Source organism: Peromyscus leucopus, chromosome 12, assembly GCF_004664715.2.
Source record: "Peromyscus leucopus breed LL Stock chromosome 12, UCI_PerLeu_2.1, whole genome shotgun sequence".
Lineage (NCBI taxonomy): Eukaryota > Metazoa > Chordata > Mammalia > Rodentia > Cricetidae > Peromyscus > Peromyscus leucopus.
In genome coordinates, this window is record NC_051073.1 from 80062660 (window position 1) to 80080375 (window position 17716).

General features: G+C 50.9%; 1 pseudogene; it reads right to left on the reverse strand.

Annotated features, from left to right (window-relative positions):
* Nucleotides 1-7433: 7433 nt before the first annotated feature.
* LOC114682730 lies at nucleotides 7434-12661 on the reverse strand (annotated as a pseudogene).
* Between the last annotated feature and the right edge of the window lie 5055 nt (nucleotides 12662-17716).

Sequence of the window (17716 nt, forward strand, 5' to 3'; positions counted from 1 at the left end):
GCTGCCTCAGAAGCCTACCAACACCACTTCCTGTTCAGGCTGTAGCCTCAAACTATAAGCCCAAATGAACCTTTTCTCCCTTCCTTAAGAAAAAGAAAGAAAGAAAAGAAGAGAAAAGAAAGAAGCCAGCGAGTTTTACCCGATGAGTCTTAAAACTACCTTGTCCATCTGTTTCACCTGACCCTGGATTTCCCGAGTCTGTCACTTGACGTCAGGGTCTTCCTGGAATCTGTCCACAGGGTGCTGTGATCCGGGGCAGGGGTGAGCAATGGTGAGAGCAGAGCACTCAGAGACAGACAGGACACAAGCCTGCCCTTCTGTGGGCACCCCATGGCTTCGAATCCTAGCTATGTTTATTGTCGATCAGCCTGTTGCCCCAGAACTGACCTCTGTGGGCTGTGGTTTTCTCACCTGTAAAATGGGAATAAATAGCCATATTCACTTCCTAGGCTAGGGTGAATGTGAGGAAGGCAGATCGGCGGGCAGCATGCGCTCAGCATCTCCATGCATGGCTGTGTAGAGAAATGGGCAGAGAGGGTATTCCAGGGGAAAGAGGGCACAGGTTAGGCCACATGCCGATTCCCTACCCAAGGTTCCTTCCCAGCAGCTGAGAGGACAGAAATAGTGAGAACAGATTTCAGCGTACGCGGGGTGAGAGGGTCCTGAGGCACCAAGAATCTCCAGGCGGCTAGGAGCTGACCAAGAACAGGTGCGAAAAGGCTCAAAATGTCCACATCTCAATCCTCCCCATCACCAGGTTCTGATGGTGCTCTCGTGGCAGTGGGGGAGGGGCTATCTCCTGCCTGGCCAGGACACCAGGAAGCCCCGGGGCCTGGGACAGGAGCCTTTGGTCATAATCACAAGGGAGGCTGGGCCTTACCGCCGCTCTTATCTGGCCTGACCTTGTGGCAGCTGACCACTCCAGCTTCTGGAAAACGCGGCCCTCTACCCTCTCTGAGGCCTCTTTCTCCTGGGGTGGGCCCTCATCACCAAGCTCTACCCCTTGGCCTAACACCTTGGGATGCTTTTTCGGGGGCCCAACCCAGATCCACCTCTCTGAAATCTCTGCTTCCACCTGGAATCCCTCAGGTGTCTCTGACTCAGCAGGCAGGATCTGCTCCAGGCCCCTTCCCAGTGCTGCTCGGGCTCAGGACCTGTTGCCCAAGTCCTAGCAGCTGCCACTCCCTCCCCCCTCCCCCAAGTCCTAACCAATTTGAATTCCTAACCCTCCCTCTGCCTCCTCCCTAGACCCTGTTCCTTCTCCCCAGCGGGTGGGGAAGGAATCTTCCAGATAAGGACGTGAGGGCAAAGGAACACACCTGGTCTCAGACCCAGGCCCTCCCTGCCACCGACTTGCTGACCGACCTTGGCAGATGACCTCTGCTCTCTGAACCAGTGTCTCCCCATCTGTAAAGGAGAGCTGAACAGAACTCTGGACAAAGCTGTTGGAATAGAAAAATGTGAGCTAAGGCACAAAGTTAGGACTCTGCAGTCCCCAAAGGGCACTTGAAAGCCAATGCTTTCTTGAGGTGGTCTCAGCCACAAGTAGGTTGATCCTTTCCTAAGGTACAGAAGGTAAAGGCATTGTTAGCTGGGGAGGTACTGGGGTAAATGAGTAATTCTAGGGGTTGGGTTTTATGCCTGGGGCTGTTCCAGCACGCAGGAAGGTCAGTTAATCAGGAAGGATTGAGATAAAGATAGTTTCCCGAAGAGATGATGAGGAACAATGTTTCGTTTCTTTTCTTTTCTTTTTTTCTTTCTTTCTTTTTTTTTTTTTTTTCAAGCAAGTATCTTCCTTCATCTTATTTCCCCAGAGAGCTACAGCAAATGCCAGGTTGACTTGAGCCTTTCTGGACAGTGAGAAAAACAAGCTCATTCACTCATAGCAAAACCTGAGGTTTTTACCCAAATTAAGTATAACTCCATGAATTTGTTTATTACTTTCTCTTTCATTTTCCTCCTTCTTTGTCTCACCCTCACCATTTGGAATTTTTTCCCTTGGTTTTTTTTTTTTTTTTTAAACAGGATCTCACTATGTAGCCGGAGCTGTCCTAGAACTCACTCTGTAGACCAGGCTGGCCTTGAACTCACAGAGATCTGCCTGCCTCTGCCTCCGAGTGCCGGGATTAAAGGTGTGTGCCACTATGCCACTAAGGACAGTTTTTTGAGACCTGGTCTTATATAGACCAGGCTAGCCTCCACCAGCTTTGTAGCTTAGGCTACTCTTCAACTCCTGATCCCCCTCCCTGTACCCTAGTGTTGGGATTATAAGGCAACTTTTGAAGAAGTTGGCATGATCTAGCTGAAGCCTCAGGGTAGATCGAAGGCCATTAAATAAAAGAAAAACATTAAGTTAATATTCTCTCTGTCTCTGTTTCTCTCTCTCCAATTTGCATTGGAACAATTGGGCAGGCTTCAGCTATCTCTTTCCACAATGTGGGGTATGAAGATTTAATGTAACTTATTAGGCCTGGTAGCAATCTGCTTTGCCTGCTGAGCCATCTCATTGGCCCCTCAGAAGGCCATGTTTGAGAGGAAACTCAAGTTGAGAATCAAACAAGAAACTGCTGGAAAGAAGGCTCAGCAGTCAAGATGCAGACTTTTCTTGCAGAGTACTGAGATTGGTTCCTGTAACTCCAGCTCTAGGGGATCTGATGTCATTAGCATCTGTGGGCTCCTGTGCTCACACACACACACACACACACACACACACACACACACACATACACACACACTCTAAAGGCACACATCTTATTTTTTCATTTTTATTTATTTATTTTTCTATTATCAGCTTGATACAGTATACATTTTTTAAAAGATTTATTTATTTATTATGTATACAGTGTTCTGTTTGCATGTCCCTGCAGGCCAGAAGAGGGCACCAGATTTCATTACAGATGGTTGTGAGCTACCATGTGGGTGCTGGGAATTGAACTCAGGACCTCTGGAAGAACAGCCAGTGCTCTTAACCTCTGAATCATCTCTCCAGCCCCATACAGTATAAATTCTTATCCTAATAGTGAAATGTTTCATTGAGGCTAAAGGCACACATCTTTAATCCCAGCACTTGGGAGGCAGAGGCAGGCAGATCTCTGTGAGTTCAAAGCCAGCCTGGTCTACAAATCAAGTTCTAGGACAGCCAAAGTTGTTACACAGAGAAACCCTGTCCTTGAAAACAAAAATAAAAAAATCTTTTTCTAAGAGTTGGAAAGATGACTCAGTGGTTAAGAGCAGTGGCTGCTCTTCCAGAGGACCAGGCTTCAGCACCACATAACAGCTCACAACTGTCAGTAACTCCAGTTCCAGAGGATCTAGCACCCTCACACAGACGTGCATGCAGGGAAAACATCAATGCACATTAACTAACTAACTAAATAATTAAAAAAATCTTTTTCTGTGTATGGGCGTTTTTTGCATGTATGTCTGTGCAACATATGCGTGTCTGGTAGGTCAGAAGAGGGCATCCTATCCCTGAACCTGGAGTTTTCAGAAGGCTATGAGCTGCCATGTGGGTACTGGGAATTCAGCACTGGTTGTTAGAACAACAACCATGGCTATTAATGGCTGAGCCATTTCTGCAGCTCCATGGTTGACTTCTCTTGGTTTTGGTTTTTGAGAGAGGGTTTCCCTAGGTAGTCCTGGCTCTCTTGGGACTTGTTTTGTAGACCAGAGTGGCCTCTGCCTCCCGAGTACTGGGATTAATGGTGGTGCCACCACAGCCAGTTTCTCCTGTGTTAAATAGAATCTCACGCAGACACGGCTAACATCCCACTCCGTATGTTACTGAAGAGAACGATCTTGAACTCTTCTTCTGCCTTGCCCTTCTGAACACTGGGATTGCTGATACGCACCCCTGGGCCCATTGTATTCAGTGTGAGGAGTCCAACCTAGCGCTTCCTGTATACCAAGCAAGCCCTCTACAGACTGAGCTAAAGGCTCCAACCTGCTTTGTTTTAAGACAAGGTCTCTTACTCCTACCACAATACCTAACTGGAGGGAACAGTTCGCCTTCAGTTCAGGTGCGGACAGTGTCAGGGAGCATCAGGAACAGGTAGAAGGGGGACAAATGGCAAAGGTGGACACTGTCAGTCAACACCAGCTCAATGATCCCCATACTTAAGTCCTCCTGCCCACGGCAGAGGCCCTTCAGGTCTTCCTTAGCTACCTCCGGACAGGAGTGAACTTGGGGTCTCTAGCCATGCGGTCAGCCAGGGAGGGGGCCTACTACAGACACCGCATCCAGGTCCTTCCTGGTTCGCTTGTCGCCTTCAGGACCTCTCAAGACCCACACAGTCTTCGCTTCTCCCGCTCACGGTCTCTAGCTCCTCAGGGTTCTTCAAAGAACCAAGCGGAGCCCCAAACAATGCCTTCCTGCCCGAGTGTCCTACTTAGGCCTTCTTCAGCTTCCTGTCTCTTTCACTGCCCTGTTCTTCCAGTCTATTTTTAAAAATTATTTACTGAAATTTCCTATGACCTCTGGGATTTAAGATGTATGGGAGCGAGGCTGTGAGAAGATTGCTGCTTGTTGCCAGACGGTGCAGGCCTGACTCTTGTTTTCAGTGCTTAGGGAAATGATTCCTGTGGGTGTGGGGGGCACATTCTAGTGTGCTCTAAGAGGGTGTGGGGCGGGGAGAGGAACCAGGGATATGCCTCAGTGGGTAAAAGTGTTTCCAAGCCTAAGGACCTGAGGCAGATTTCTGGGACCCACAGGATAAAAGTGATCATCCACTCTAGATTGTTCTCTGACCTCATGCATGCCCTTCCCCAGTATGTGTGTGGGGAGGGGAGCCTGCTGGATTCCAGCCATGCAAGGTGACAAAAAAGAAAAATCCTGTTTTCTCTGACATGAGGTCTTATAACGTAAATGTGGCCCAAACAGGTCTGCCCAGATGGAATGTTGCGGAATAGGCAAGAAAAACGGAGAGAATATGTAGGTGAGAACGCAGCCTGCCGGAGACTGCAGGGGCCTGGTCACAGCTCTGACTGAAAGCACTCCAGGCACTGTTTCCAGGGAAGTTCGTGGTTGGGAGGAGCTTCACGGGGGATGGGCACTGTAGTTTGGTAGATTTAGTTTCAGTTTGTGAAATGAAAGTTCCTGGGACTTTTTGTTGAGACTGTAGTTAAAGGTGCTGAAGATGGTGGCTGGCCGGGCAGTGGTGGCCCATAGCTTTAATCCAGCACTCAGAAGGCAGAGGCAGGCAGATCTCCGTGAATTTGAGGCCAGCCTGGTCTACAAAGGAGTTCCAGGACAGCCAAGGACTGTTTCACAGAGAAATCCTGTCTTGGAAAACACAAAACTTAAAAAAAAACCATTTTTTTTTTTTTTTTTTTTTTTTTAAATCAGGCTCTGGTGGCATAGGCCTTTAAGCTTTGGTTGGCAAAGGCAGGTGATCTCTGAGTTTGAGGCCAGCCTGGTCTGTAGAGTGAGTTCCAGGACAGCCAGGGCTAATACAAAGAAACTGTCTCCGAAAACTTTAATTCAAGGTGTGTCAGACACAGGGCCTTGAACATTCTAGGCAAACGGTCCACACCAAGTTACATCCCTAATTCTTGCAATAGTGAATTTTACATTTTGGTTGCTTTTTACATTTTAATTTTTTTTAAGGATTTATTTATTTTATGTGTATTTTGTGCGCACCATGTGTGCCCGGAGCCACAGAGGCCAGAAGGGAGTATTGGATGCCCTGGATCTGGAGGTCCAGGCAGCTATGAGCAGCCGTCTGGACTTGAACCCCGGTCCTCTGGAGGAGCACCAGTGCTCTCAGCTGCGGAGTTGTCTCCCCAGCCCCTTCAGGGGTTTTTGTTTCGTTTTGTTTTTGTTTTGACCAGGGAGTGGTACAGGGTCTCTCTATAGCCTGGCTGTCCTGTAACTCGATGTAGACCGGACTGGCCTTGAACTCACTGAGATCCACCTGCCTCTGCCTCCTGAAAACTGGGGTTAACGGCGTAGGCCATTATGCCCAGTGGGTTTTGTACTTGCTGTGTATGTGTGTGTGTAGCCTGTGGGCCCCACGGCAGGAGCAGGCTCACAGCACAACTTGAGAGAGAGAGCTCTCTCCTTCCACAATGTCGGTTTGGGACTGAATCCAAATGTGTAGGGTTGGCTGCAGGTGCCTTTACATACTGAACCATGGACCCCAGCCTAACAATTTTAAAAAACTTGTGAGGCCTATAAGATGGCTCAGCAGGTAATGGCGCTAGCTACCAAGCCTAAAATCCTTAATTGCATCACTGGCACCACATGGTGGAAGGAGAGAACTCATTTCCACAAGTTTGTCCTCTGAGTTCCACACACACACACACAGATACACTGATAAAAACAGTGAACAGTGTTGTTCACAGCTGCGACTGGAGTCAGAGAAAAGGCCTGCCTGCTCTCCAGGTGGGAGGTTAAGTCCAGCAAGCCGAGCAGGTCTCAGGGCCCCGATGAGCCACAGAGCCAGCTGAGACCGTTCCTCCTGGGTCATAGAGACTGAAAGGACAATGGCCCTCAGGCCGTGGGGACTCGGGTGGATTTCCTCTCTACAATCTCAGTCTCAGATGGTGAAGGAGTGTGTGGCTGTACACCGTGGCTTTCCGAGGAGTTTGTATGTTCTTTGAGGGGTCTCTGTATTGCCCTGTTCTTCTTCCCACTTTCAGACAGCAGTCTGCAAGTGAAGATTAACCTCCTCAAGTGGAACAAAGATGGCTCACTATTTTTGCCTCAGGGGCTTCCAGTCATTTCTGGCTACACTAGGGAAGGCAGAGTCTTTCCCTGACAACACTGTTGGATCTAAAGGAAGAAGGATAAAGACTGCTCTCCGTGTTCACTGGCCTGGAGAGCCCCAAAAGCCATGGGAGGAGGTGTGTGATTCCAGACATGAACCAGTTTTCTTTGAATCCCCATAGATCTTTCTGCAAGGTTTGGCATGAAATACTTTCCAAGCGAATCTCTTACAAAGCATCATGGGGGCACCATCAGTAAGGAACCTGACTCCACCTCACAGCACAGAGCCCCAGTCCAGGGACTTCTCAGCTACGTCTCTTTGAGTTCCTTTAGCTGAACAGCCTGCCCTGAGTAAGGCTCACCCTAGGGCAAGGATGTGCCTTCCCTTTCAGGAAAATGCTTCTGCTGCCACTTCACACCCACTGGGCAAAAGGGAGCAGAGAGGAGGTAACATATGCTCTTGTTCCCTGGGTCATGATGCTTTAACCTCCCAAGTGCTCTCTTTTTCTATGAACTTTTTAAAATTTTATTTCATGAGCACTCATATGTTTTGTGTGAATGTATGTTAACTGGAGTTACAGGCAGTTATAAGCTGCCATGTGGGTGCTAGGACTCTAACCTGGTTCCTCTGGAAGAGTAGCCAGTGCTCTTCATCGCTGAGCCACCTCTCCAGCCTTTCATGAACATTTTAATGAGGGTTGAACATAAGATAGGAAAAATAGTATACTGATTGCTTCTTTATTTTAAGATGCAACTTTTTGAGACTTTCATACAAGGCAATGGATGGATAATGTTAACCTGCTAAAGAAAACATACTGACCACAGAAAAAGGCAGTTCTAATACCTATCATGGTTATTCATGTCTGAAATAGCCTATCAAACTCTCCGGGCTTGGCTGGTTTAGTTTTCTTTTGGAAATAACTCAGATTAAGTCCTGCCTCTGTTGGACACTAGGATATCTGAGGACTGTTCTCACTTTCTGGTGATGTTGCCGGGAGCCAGTGTTGCTTAAGGAGACTGGTGAGGAGGGTGTTGTGTGAAAGTATGCGTGCTTGCTTCTCTTTCCAAGGGGTGTGGGCAGCCAGAGGCTACCACCCTACAGAGGAGTCGTGCTTACTCTCCATGGACAGGCAGGTCATCCAGCAGGTGGGCTGGGACCAGGCCTCTGTGTCCACAATACTCACCATAGTAGAACCCCTTATGGTCCACAGGCCCATAAACTGTGACCACATCACCAGTCCTCAGCACCAGCTTGCCCTTTGCCCGGACCCCTGCTCTGCCATCCCGGGGTCATAGTCCAGAGCTGCCACCATTGTCTTTGGGGTCCACAGAGTGGGTGTTCTGGAGTCCCCTTGAGGCGCGAAAGATCCCTGGAAGTTGGTTAGCCGCTCCAAGCCTTCATGCTGAGCCTCGGAATGCAGATGCCCTTGTGGTGGAAACTGCCGCCTCCCCCCAGTGCTCAGTGCCCACCTCTACCTCAGCTACCAGGTGCCCAGGGACTTTGCCCACTTGTCCATTGCACTCTCCACGGTAGAAGCCATGGGGATCCCGTGAGCCCCACACTCTCAGCAACTGCCCTTTCCGGAATACCAGCTCCTCCTCTGCGGCCTTGGCATTGACAGACATCACCAGGGGGCTGTGATCAAAGAGGGCCATAAAGACCCTGACTGAGCTGTTAGCTTCTGCCCAGCTGCTCAGGGCCACCAACTTGCCATCTAATGACTTGCTGGTTGGCACTGGGCAACAGCACTGAGGTAGGCTCCTCAAACTGGCACTCTCTCTCGCCTCCTGGAGTCTCCGGTCTTTGTCCACTTTGGACCTTGTTCTTTCTTTGTCCTAGCTTCTCTGTGCACCGAGAACTTAAACACAGAGCCTCCTTCTCCTCCAAAACATGATGGAGGTCAGCTGCCAGGCACAGGATGGAGCCTGGCTGGTGAGGGGCAGCATCGGGGCATACTGCTTTTGAAGAGGGCTTTCTCAAGGTCAGGCTTCTCTGAACACGCTACTTCCCTGGGCCCAATCTCCGGGGAGAGATGGATGAATCCTGGGCGGGTCTTCCACTGATGCACAAGTGCAGGGAACAGTTTTCTTCCACCCCAGACTGGCCAAAGATCAGAGGTGGCTTGTGGTTCTGGGACCTCTCCTGAGAAGATGGGCCCTTTTCATAGTCCTTCCAGGCTTCTGTAGGTACCTGGACTTGCTTGTCTGCCCCGTCTGAGCTCAGGTCGGATACTGGTGAATGCTTCCTTGGGGGTTCCTCAGGGAATGCTTCTAGAAACTTAGCCTGAGGCTCCTCACAGCTTCCAGGGTTATGGGGGCCGGGCTTGGTAGCCAGAGAAGCTTGTACCAGCTTCTGTTGACCAACAGGGAAAACAACTCTACAGGCAGAAGGGTCACCATCTGTGAGGCTAAAGGGAGGTGTCTCCAGGAATGGGTAACAAGAGAAACAGTCCTCGGGGATCTGAGCAGGTACAGAATCCAGAGACTCACCATAGAGTGACATGGTCCTCACAAAACCTTCTGGCATGCTAGGGGAACATGAAGCTGGGAAAATTCTAGCAAGGTGTTTCCAGCAGTGGCATCAGCAACTTCTGTCACCTTGAACCCATCCACATACACAGCATAGCCAGTGACCTGTACTCCATTGGAGGACCCAGCTGAGTCAATAGTCACCGGGAGCCAGCTGACCACCAGGACACCTGGCGAGGCATGGTGCTCCACCAGCACATCCAGAGGAGGGTCAGGGGGTCCTGCTAAAGGTGTATCAAAAGTTACAGTGGAGGACATTGTTTCCCAGAGCACCTGCAGCAGGTCCCTAGGGAGCTGCACCCCCACCCTCACCCGGTACCGGGTGCCAGGATGTAGGCCTTGGAAGGTGTAGCAGCTCACACCTGAGGGAGTTAGGGTATGCTCTTCATCTTCCAGGTACACCACATGGGGTATGTATTGCTGCCAGAGGCCCACGTAATCGTGGCAGAGTTAGCGGTGACATTCTGTAGCCGTAATTGCATGGGGGCCAGACAGAACACTCCTTTAGCCTCCAGAAGGGTCTGGAGAAACTCTGCTCATCCATGCTTGGTTTCAAGTCCAGCCAGCAGGCTTCTGTCTTGGTTTCCAAAATCTTTACTGCCATATCTGTCTCAGAGTCTGCCCTTCCCACCTGGCATAGGCCTCTCTCCAGTGATCCCTGAACTTCCCCAAGTAATAAGGTGCCTTTCTTCAAGGCTTTGCTATGCTCAGCTGGCAGTGCAGTGGGACCAAGTTCGGGGGATTTGGGGAGTAGGTGGTTCAGGACAGGGCTTCCTGAAATCTGTTCCACTAAGTTGGAGGGCACTAGCCTCGCTGCCCATTCACAAGCTCCCCTTCATAGAAGCCATCCTCATTCATGTCCAAAGACATATACATAATCTCCGGCTGTGAGGGGTAGCTCGCCTTGAGAATGCTCACTAGGCCCTTCAAACGGATTGTTGCTATACCTAGCCAAGAAGATCTTGAGCTTGGGAGTGGTGGGAGGCTCAGTGCTCCTCGCTTCCAGGGGAGTGGACACACTGTCGGGTTCTAAATCATCCACTTCACTTGCTGTGTCCATGTCCAGAGAAAGGCAAGATGGCACTGTAGCCCACATGGACTCGACCTCGGAGGAGGAGTTTGAGTGTGAACTGGTTTTCTTGGCTTGGGGCCTGGAGTCCAGAGGCTGACTGGTAGGAATCTTGTCTGACACTTGGAGGACACCAGCTGGTTCCCCAAGGGTAACTGAGTTCTCCTGCTGGGAGAGACAAACGGGGGGTTGTATGTCCCTGGTAGGCAGTGACAATTCATGTTCTTCAGACTTTGGCTTGAACTTGGACCTCCTGCTACTCCTGGCTTGGGACTCGAAGCTTGGGTGGTCTCCAGTGTCTCCGGGGGGGTGGCCAGGCTGACACTGCAACCCCTGCATCTCTTTCCCTGAATCCTGGAGGTCACTCGGGACTTTATTTTGGTAGCTGCAGCTGCCACCACCTGTCTTGCGCATATCCCGCTTGTTGCAGCAGCTGCTCAGCCAGCAGGCCATTGACTTCGAGTTCTGCATCAGCCTCGCGTGGCTTTGCTGCCGGGGAACACTGCTGTTCTCCTTGCCATCTTCTTCACCCAGGTGGCCAGAGCCTGCAGCCTCATGTTCTCCTCTGACAGCCTGGCGCCCTTGTGCAGCGCAGCCTGCAGTTGTGCCTCTGTCTCCTCGTAGCGCGCTCTGCGGCGGCTGCCTGGGCGCTCAGCTTCTCGCATTCCCGCCGCTGTGCACCCAGCTGCTGCTCCAGAGCCTGCACCTGGTGTCGTGCTGTCTCGGAGGGTGAGCTGAGGCTGCCTGCGTCCGCCCGGGCGCCGCCGGCTTTACTCTGATGTAGAGTCAACTGTATTTGCAGATGCAGCACTTCCCGCTGAGACTCACGCTGCAGCGGTCCAAGTCATTGATGTTGCACCATTGCGCGCAGGTGGCGCCCTCTCCAGGAAGCGAAGCTGCCAAGGTCCGCGGCATGAGCGCCAGCAGCAGGTGGCACTCCCGCCTCAGTGCTTCGATCTGCAGGTCCTTGGCTTGCAGCACGCCAGCCTTTCTGACAGGTCCTGAGCGCGATGTCGGGCAAACACTTGACCCAGGTCCTCGAGGCTCTCACCAGGTACAGGAGCGCTCACCGCCCGAAGGTTGGTCTCCTGCAGCTTGCGGGCCCTGTCTTCAAGGCGCTGAGCGAGGTCGGTCAGCTCTGCGTGCTTCACCTTGAACCACTTCACTTTTTCATCGGCCTCATCGGAGAAGCCCGCGCGCCGCAGCTGCAAGTTCTTTCGCGCAGGCCACAGCAGCGGCGAATCAGCACCTGCAATGCCTCGCGCAGGTCACAGCATCGGCGAACCAGCACCTGCAATGCCTCGGCCAGCTCTGAGTTCTGCCTCACCAGTTCGTTGTAGTCCTGACTGGGCTTGTTCTCAGGTCTTTCTTCCTGCAGGTCAGTAGGTTTTCTATGTATTGATGGTAGCTGGGCGGCGGATGGGGACTGGAGGTGTCTGAGATGGGGGCGCTGGTCGAAGAGGTTCCTATCTCGGACTCAGAAGCCCGGGGACAACTCAGTGTGCTGTCGAGTGAGCAGGAATGTGCTGTTGCTAAGTATTCGAGGGAGCTGGCGCGTGTGGGCAGCAGGTCGTTTGGAGAGCTAACTCTGATGCTACTGCTCAGGCTTTCGAGAGATCCGAGTCGACGAGCAGGCTTTGGGGTGCACGAGTGTTGCTCTGGGCTTCTAGGGGTGGCTCTTCCAAGGAATGCGCCGCTTGGGGTCCGTGGGTTCCGCAAAGCGGGCTGCCAGCGGAAGTGATCTACTATGTATTTACAAAAGAGCTGGCGCTCCGCGTCCAGCGCCGCCTGCAGGTGGCGGATGCGCGCGGCTTGCTCGCCGTCCGTCTCCCAGCGCAGCAGCGCCAGCACTTCCTGCAGGCGACAGTGGCATTGAGCCGCGGAGGCTTCAGGCGCCCCAGAGCGTCCGCAGTAACCGGGTTCACTAGCTCCTGGGCCAGTTGGCGCTGAAGCTTCCCGAGCCTGGCGCACTATAACATCGCGCTCCTGGTGCAGCAGCTGCTGCAGCTGCCGAAGCTCTGCCTCCTTCCAGCGCAGCAGCTGCCGGATCTCGGCCTCACGCTCGCGCTGCACCTCCTCCTGCAGCTGCCGCAGCTCCCGGAGGCGTCGAGCCTCCACTTGGAGCGCAGATGGTCAGCCAGCTGCTGCGCTCCTGCTCGGCGGACTCCCGCAGCTGGCGCGACTGGGTTGCGAAACGCCGCCGTTCTGCCGGCGCGCGCGCGCTCGGCCTCCAGCTCTGCCCGCAGTTTTTCTAACTCTCGCCTCTGCTCCTCCAGCACTGCTGCCGCTGGGCCGGGCTGCCTGGCTCTTGGGCGACGCGCGGCCACCACCCAAGGGGTGGGTGAATCCTTTGTCATTGTGGCCGCAGCTGGGCAAGAAGCCAGAGCTAGCTTTGGTAGGCCAGTTAGCCAACGGCCGCCGCCGGCCGCTGCCAACGCACCCGCGCGCCCCTTCCGGCGGCCCTAGGGACCCTCTGCGTGCCCCTTCCGCCTTGTGGGTGGTGGTCTCTCTTACAACCTGCCTCCTCTCCTAGGCAGGCGCGACTCCTGAGACCCTTTCAAACTGGCCTCTGAACTTCCCGGGATACTTTGGGCATATTTTTGAGTTCATCTGCTCCATGGCTTTTGTGACGCATTCTACTCTCTGTTGGACACTGTGCAATCCCAATGAGGTTACCCACAGTGGCTGTAACATCTCTGTGCCTACTCTTCAAGGACCCCGCTTGCTAAGTGTTTTCCTACATCAACTGAAACTTTTATGTAATTTTACAAATTTTAGTCACTGTGCTTGGGTTTAGTGTCACCTGGGGCACCTATCTTTTCAAGGCCAGTTACTTGGGAACGGTACCTGCATACCAGTGAAGTATTCTATTACTGAGTTACAGCCTCAGCCCTTTGATTGGCTCTAACTTCTCATTTGCTTGTTCCTACCGCTCAAGAGTCAGAATTACGGGTGCATGGTGCTATCACACTGGCTTCTGTTTTTGTTTTTCTGAGACAGGGTTTCTTTGTGTAGTCCTGACTGTCCTAGAACTAGCTCTGTAGACAGGCTGGCCTTGAACTCAGAGATCTCCCTGCCTCTGCTTCCCAAGTCCTGGGATTAAAGGCCTGCGCCAGCACTGCCTGGCACCACTGGCTTCTTGATTCACCTTTACCGTCATCCAGTAAGGATGAACTTTCCATGCCACACAGCTGGGAAGTAGCTAAGTGGAGATTCAACCTCAAATTCTACCCCCAAAGTCCATGAGTATCCTCTCTCTAATTGCTCCATCTCAGGGTCATTTGTGAGGACTCCCCCCCCCCCCAGTATTTTAGCCAGGCCATTTACAACTCTGTCTAATTGCTTCCATCTCAGGGTCACTTGTGAGGACTCCCCCTACCCCCAGTGTTTTAGCCAGGCCGTTTATAGTTCTGTCTCAGCCTCACTTGCTATTTGCACTGATTTATTTATTTAATTTATTTATTTATTTATTTATTTATTTATTTATATTTATTTTTTGGGGGGACAGGGTTTCTCTGTGTAGCTTTGGAGCCTTTCCTGGAACTCACTCTGTAGCCCAGGCTGGCCTCACAGAGATCTGCCTGCCTCTGCCTCCCGAGTGCTGCGATTAAAGGTGTATGCCACCACGCCCAGCTTTTACACTGAATTTTTAAAGTTTTCCTTACGATTTTTTAAAAAATTTTATGTGCAGTGATGTTTTGCTACATGTCTGTGTGAGGGTGTTGAATCCCCTAAACTGGAGTTAGAGGTAGTTGTGGGTGGAACCTGGGGGGTGGGTTGGGATTGAGCTGTGGTCCTCTGGAAGAGCAGCCAGTGCTTTTAACCACTAAGACATCTCTGCAACCCTGCACTGAATTTTTTAGATTAACCAGCAAAGTGATGGAAGCTCAAAGCCTTAAGTCTTTTTTCAGCCTGTGTCCTGTCTTGGGCATATATCTGAGGACTTTTGTTTGTTTCCTATGTTATTATTTTGTTTTTTTGTCCGTTGGTTTTGGAACATGGACTCTCTACATAGCCCTGGCTGTCCTGGAACTCACTAGGTAGACAGACTGGCCTCCAACTCACAGAGATCTGCCTGCCTCCACCTCTTGAGTGCTGGGATTGCAGGAGTTGACCACCACATCTTATATCTGAGCCTTTTTGAATCAGAAAGGTGGCAATGACTGAGCCTTGACTGCACCCAGAACCTCAAGCATGCTAGACAAATGCTATACCACTTGAGATGCATGTACTCAGCCTCTGTGTGTGTGTGTGTTTGTATGTGTGTGTGTTTGTATGTGTGTGTGTTGTGTTTGTATGTGTGTGTGTTTATATGTGTGTGTCTGTGTGTGTGTTTGTATGTGTGTGTCTGTCTCTGTGTGTGTGTCTCTGTGTGTGTGTGTTTGTGTTTTGGAGACAGGGTCATGGCTATGTCTGGCTGGCTTGGAAGTTGTTATGTAGACCAGGCTATGTAGACAGGCTGGCCTCAAACTCACAGAGATCAGCCTACCTCTGCCTTTCAAGTGCTGAGATTAAGGGTGTGTACCTGCCACCATACCTCAGCTCATTATTATTATTTAAAAAAAAAATTTGAGACAGGTTTTCTCTGTGTATCCCTGGCTTTCCTGGAACTATGTAACCAGACTGGGCTCCACTCACAGAGATTTGCCTGCTCTGCCTCCTGAGTGCTGGGAGTAAAGGCGTGTGCCCCACCTCCTGGCTCCCTTTAAAATCTTACTTGGAGCCAGGATCTTATTAAACTGCTCAGGCTGGCTTTGCACTTCTCTTCCTGCCTCAGCTAGCTACCAAGTAGTTAACACTACAGGAGTTGTGCGCCACACCTGGCTCAAACCCTGTTCTTGTCCTCTCACCTGCTGCTCACTTTTTTCTGTCCTTTGGTATTAGTTTGGTAGCTCCCTACTCCAGGACGCCATTCTGGTCTCCAGTCTGGGCTTGGAGTCCCCACGACACTACAGCCCTTTGGTGACCCTGGTCACTCTGCTTGCTGCCGCCTCTCCTTTGAGGAATGGGTATGTCTAATATACCTTTGTGTCTCTGCCCAGAGTGGATGCAGAGGAGGTAAATGCAGTGCCTTTCCCATACAAGCCGAATAAAGACCTAGGACCAGACAGGCAGGAAGGACAGATGGTGCTGTCCGACTTCGTCTTCTGGCCTGCTTAGCTCCAACACTTGGATACCACCTGTCAGCAGGGCCTGGAGCTTCGGGTGTACACTGGCCATCAGGGGGCTGGGCAGAGGCCTCAAGTTGGGCAAGGAGTGAAGGCCAGTCTTCAGCCAGGTTGTTGGCAAGGTCATTCCCCAAAGGAGATACAGCAGACTCTCCTCCTCCCCCCAAAGAGAAACAAGACCCCCGTCCCCACGCACACACAAAAAATCACCCATGTAGCTTTCTTCTGGCTACTTTTGTGGCTCATGAACTCTCCTTCAGTCTGGTTCCTCCTTTTCTCTAGGCCTTGGCACTAAGTGGCTTACAAGGAACACACCAACACTGGCATTCTGTATTCATACATTCCATCAGAAACTCCTTATGGTGCCTGCCTAGCCTAGGAAGCACTGGGCCCTACAACTAAGGTGTGTGTGTACTCAGCACCTGACCTTCTGATTGCTATTCTTATTTTCCAAACCAGAATCCCTGAGCCTATAGAAAATACCTGTGGGAAACAAGAACATGAGAATTATTGTTCAGGATAGTCATTTCCCGAGCTGAAGCAGATGTGGTGTGAGGGAGGCAAGTGAAAAGTAGGATCATGGCCTTAGCCTTGACTTTGTCAAGGATCGTCTTTATGGAGCCCTTACAGGATACTGCTTTACAGAGGATCCATGGGTGTAGGTGGCTTTCCAGGGCACCTGGCAACTAGCTTGTTATTTCATGGTGGTGGGGGTGGTTTCACAGCTTGTGTGACTTGCTGCAGCCTTAAGTGGGACGTCAGGCAGTTAGGTCTGGAGGTCAGCCTGTCAGAGGGGGAGGGTTTGGAATGGATCCCTAGAGTCCCTATGGTCACCATCTGGGCTAGTCATGCCAGAACCCTCTGCAGCATGTCAGAGTCTTCCAGAAGGTGGTGGAGTGTCTTTCTTGGTCTCCATGCTGTTCCTTTGTGGGACTCAGGACACCACTGTGTACAAGCTATATGCAAGTTACAGACTTGGAGGTTTAATCTAAGTTACTGTTTTCTCTGATTCTCACTTTCTTACAAAGTGAGAGATTACACAGGCTGTTTTCAAACATGATTCTGTAGGAGTCCAGAGTTCCTTGGAGATACCACAGGACTAGAGAGGAATGATGCTAGGAACTGAAGGAAAGAGAATGTCCTATCTACTTCAGTGTGCAGGTCTAGTCATAAGTGTCATGTATCACGTTCTAAGGAAGATACTAGTTTGAGAAAGAGGTAGTAGGCCTGGAGAGATGGCTCAGGGTTAAGAGCACTGGCTGCCCTCCCATCATAGTGACTCACACTTGTCTGTCCTCTAGGGATCCAGTGCCCTCTTCAGGCTTCAACAGGCACACAACACACACACACACACACACACACACACACACACACACACACACTAAGAAAAAAAAAAACAACTGTACTATAGTACACCTTTAATCCCAGCACTTGGGAGCAAGAAGCAGATGCGAGTTTGAGGTCAGTCTGGTCCAAATAGTGAGTTCAGGATAGCCAGAGATATACAACAAAACTCTGTTTCAAAAACAAAATCAAAATTTTGATTATTCTTGTTTCTGCCATCCTTTGTCTCCCTTTCACCACACCAAGACTGACTCCTCTGTATAATTTTTAATTTTCAAATGTATTTTTACGTGTATTTGGTGTTTTTTTTTTTTGTGTGTGTGTATATATATGTAGGGAGCCGCCATTCTAAGATGGCGCTGGTGTCCTGGTAGCCTAGCTGTAAACAACTCCATATTTGGCTATGATTGCACGAGTATGGTAATTGACCTTATGTCCTCAGCCTATCCCGTGGCTCCCCGTGCTTGCATTCTGGCGGGACCCAATCACAGTACGGCACGTTTGCCTGATTCCCTATATAAGCAGCTGCAGTTTAGTCCTCGGGGCCCCTCACCTCCCGCTCTCCCTTGATCAAGAGGCGCTCCAATAAAGTGTGTTCTGAGAAGAATCCTCGAGTGGTGGTCGTTCTTCCTCGCTGGTCGAGGAGCTCGCCGCATATATACATATACATACATACACACACACACACACACACACACACACACACACACACCACACACACACCACTAGGTGTATGTAGTGCCTTCAGAGGCCAGAAGAGAGTCTCAGATACCCTAAGATTAGAGATAGTTGTTATAGATGGTTGTGAGCCACAATATGGGTGATAGAAATCAAATTTGGAGGGCTGGAGAGATGGCTCAGAGGTTAAGAGCACTGGCTATTCTCCCAAAGGTCCTGAGT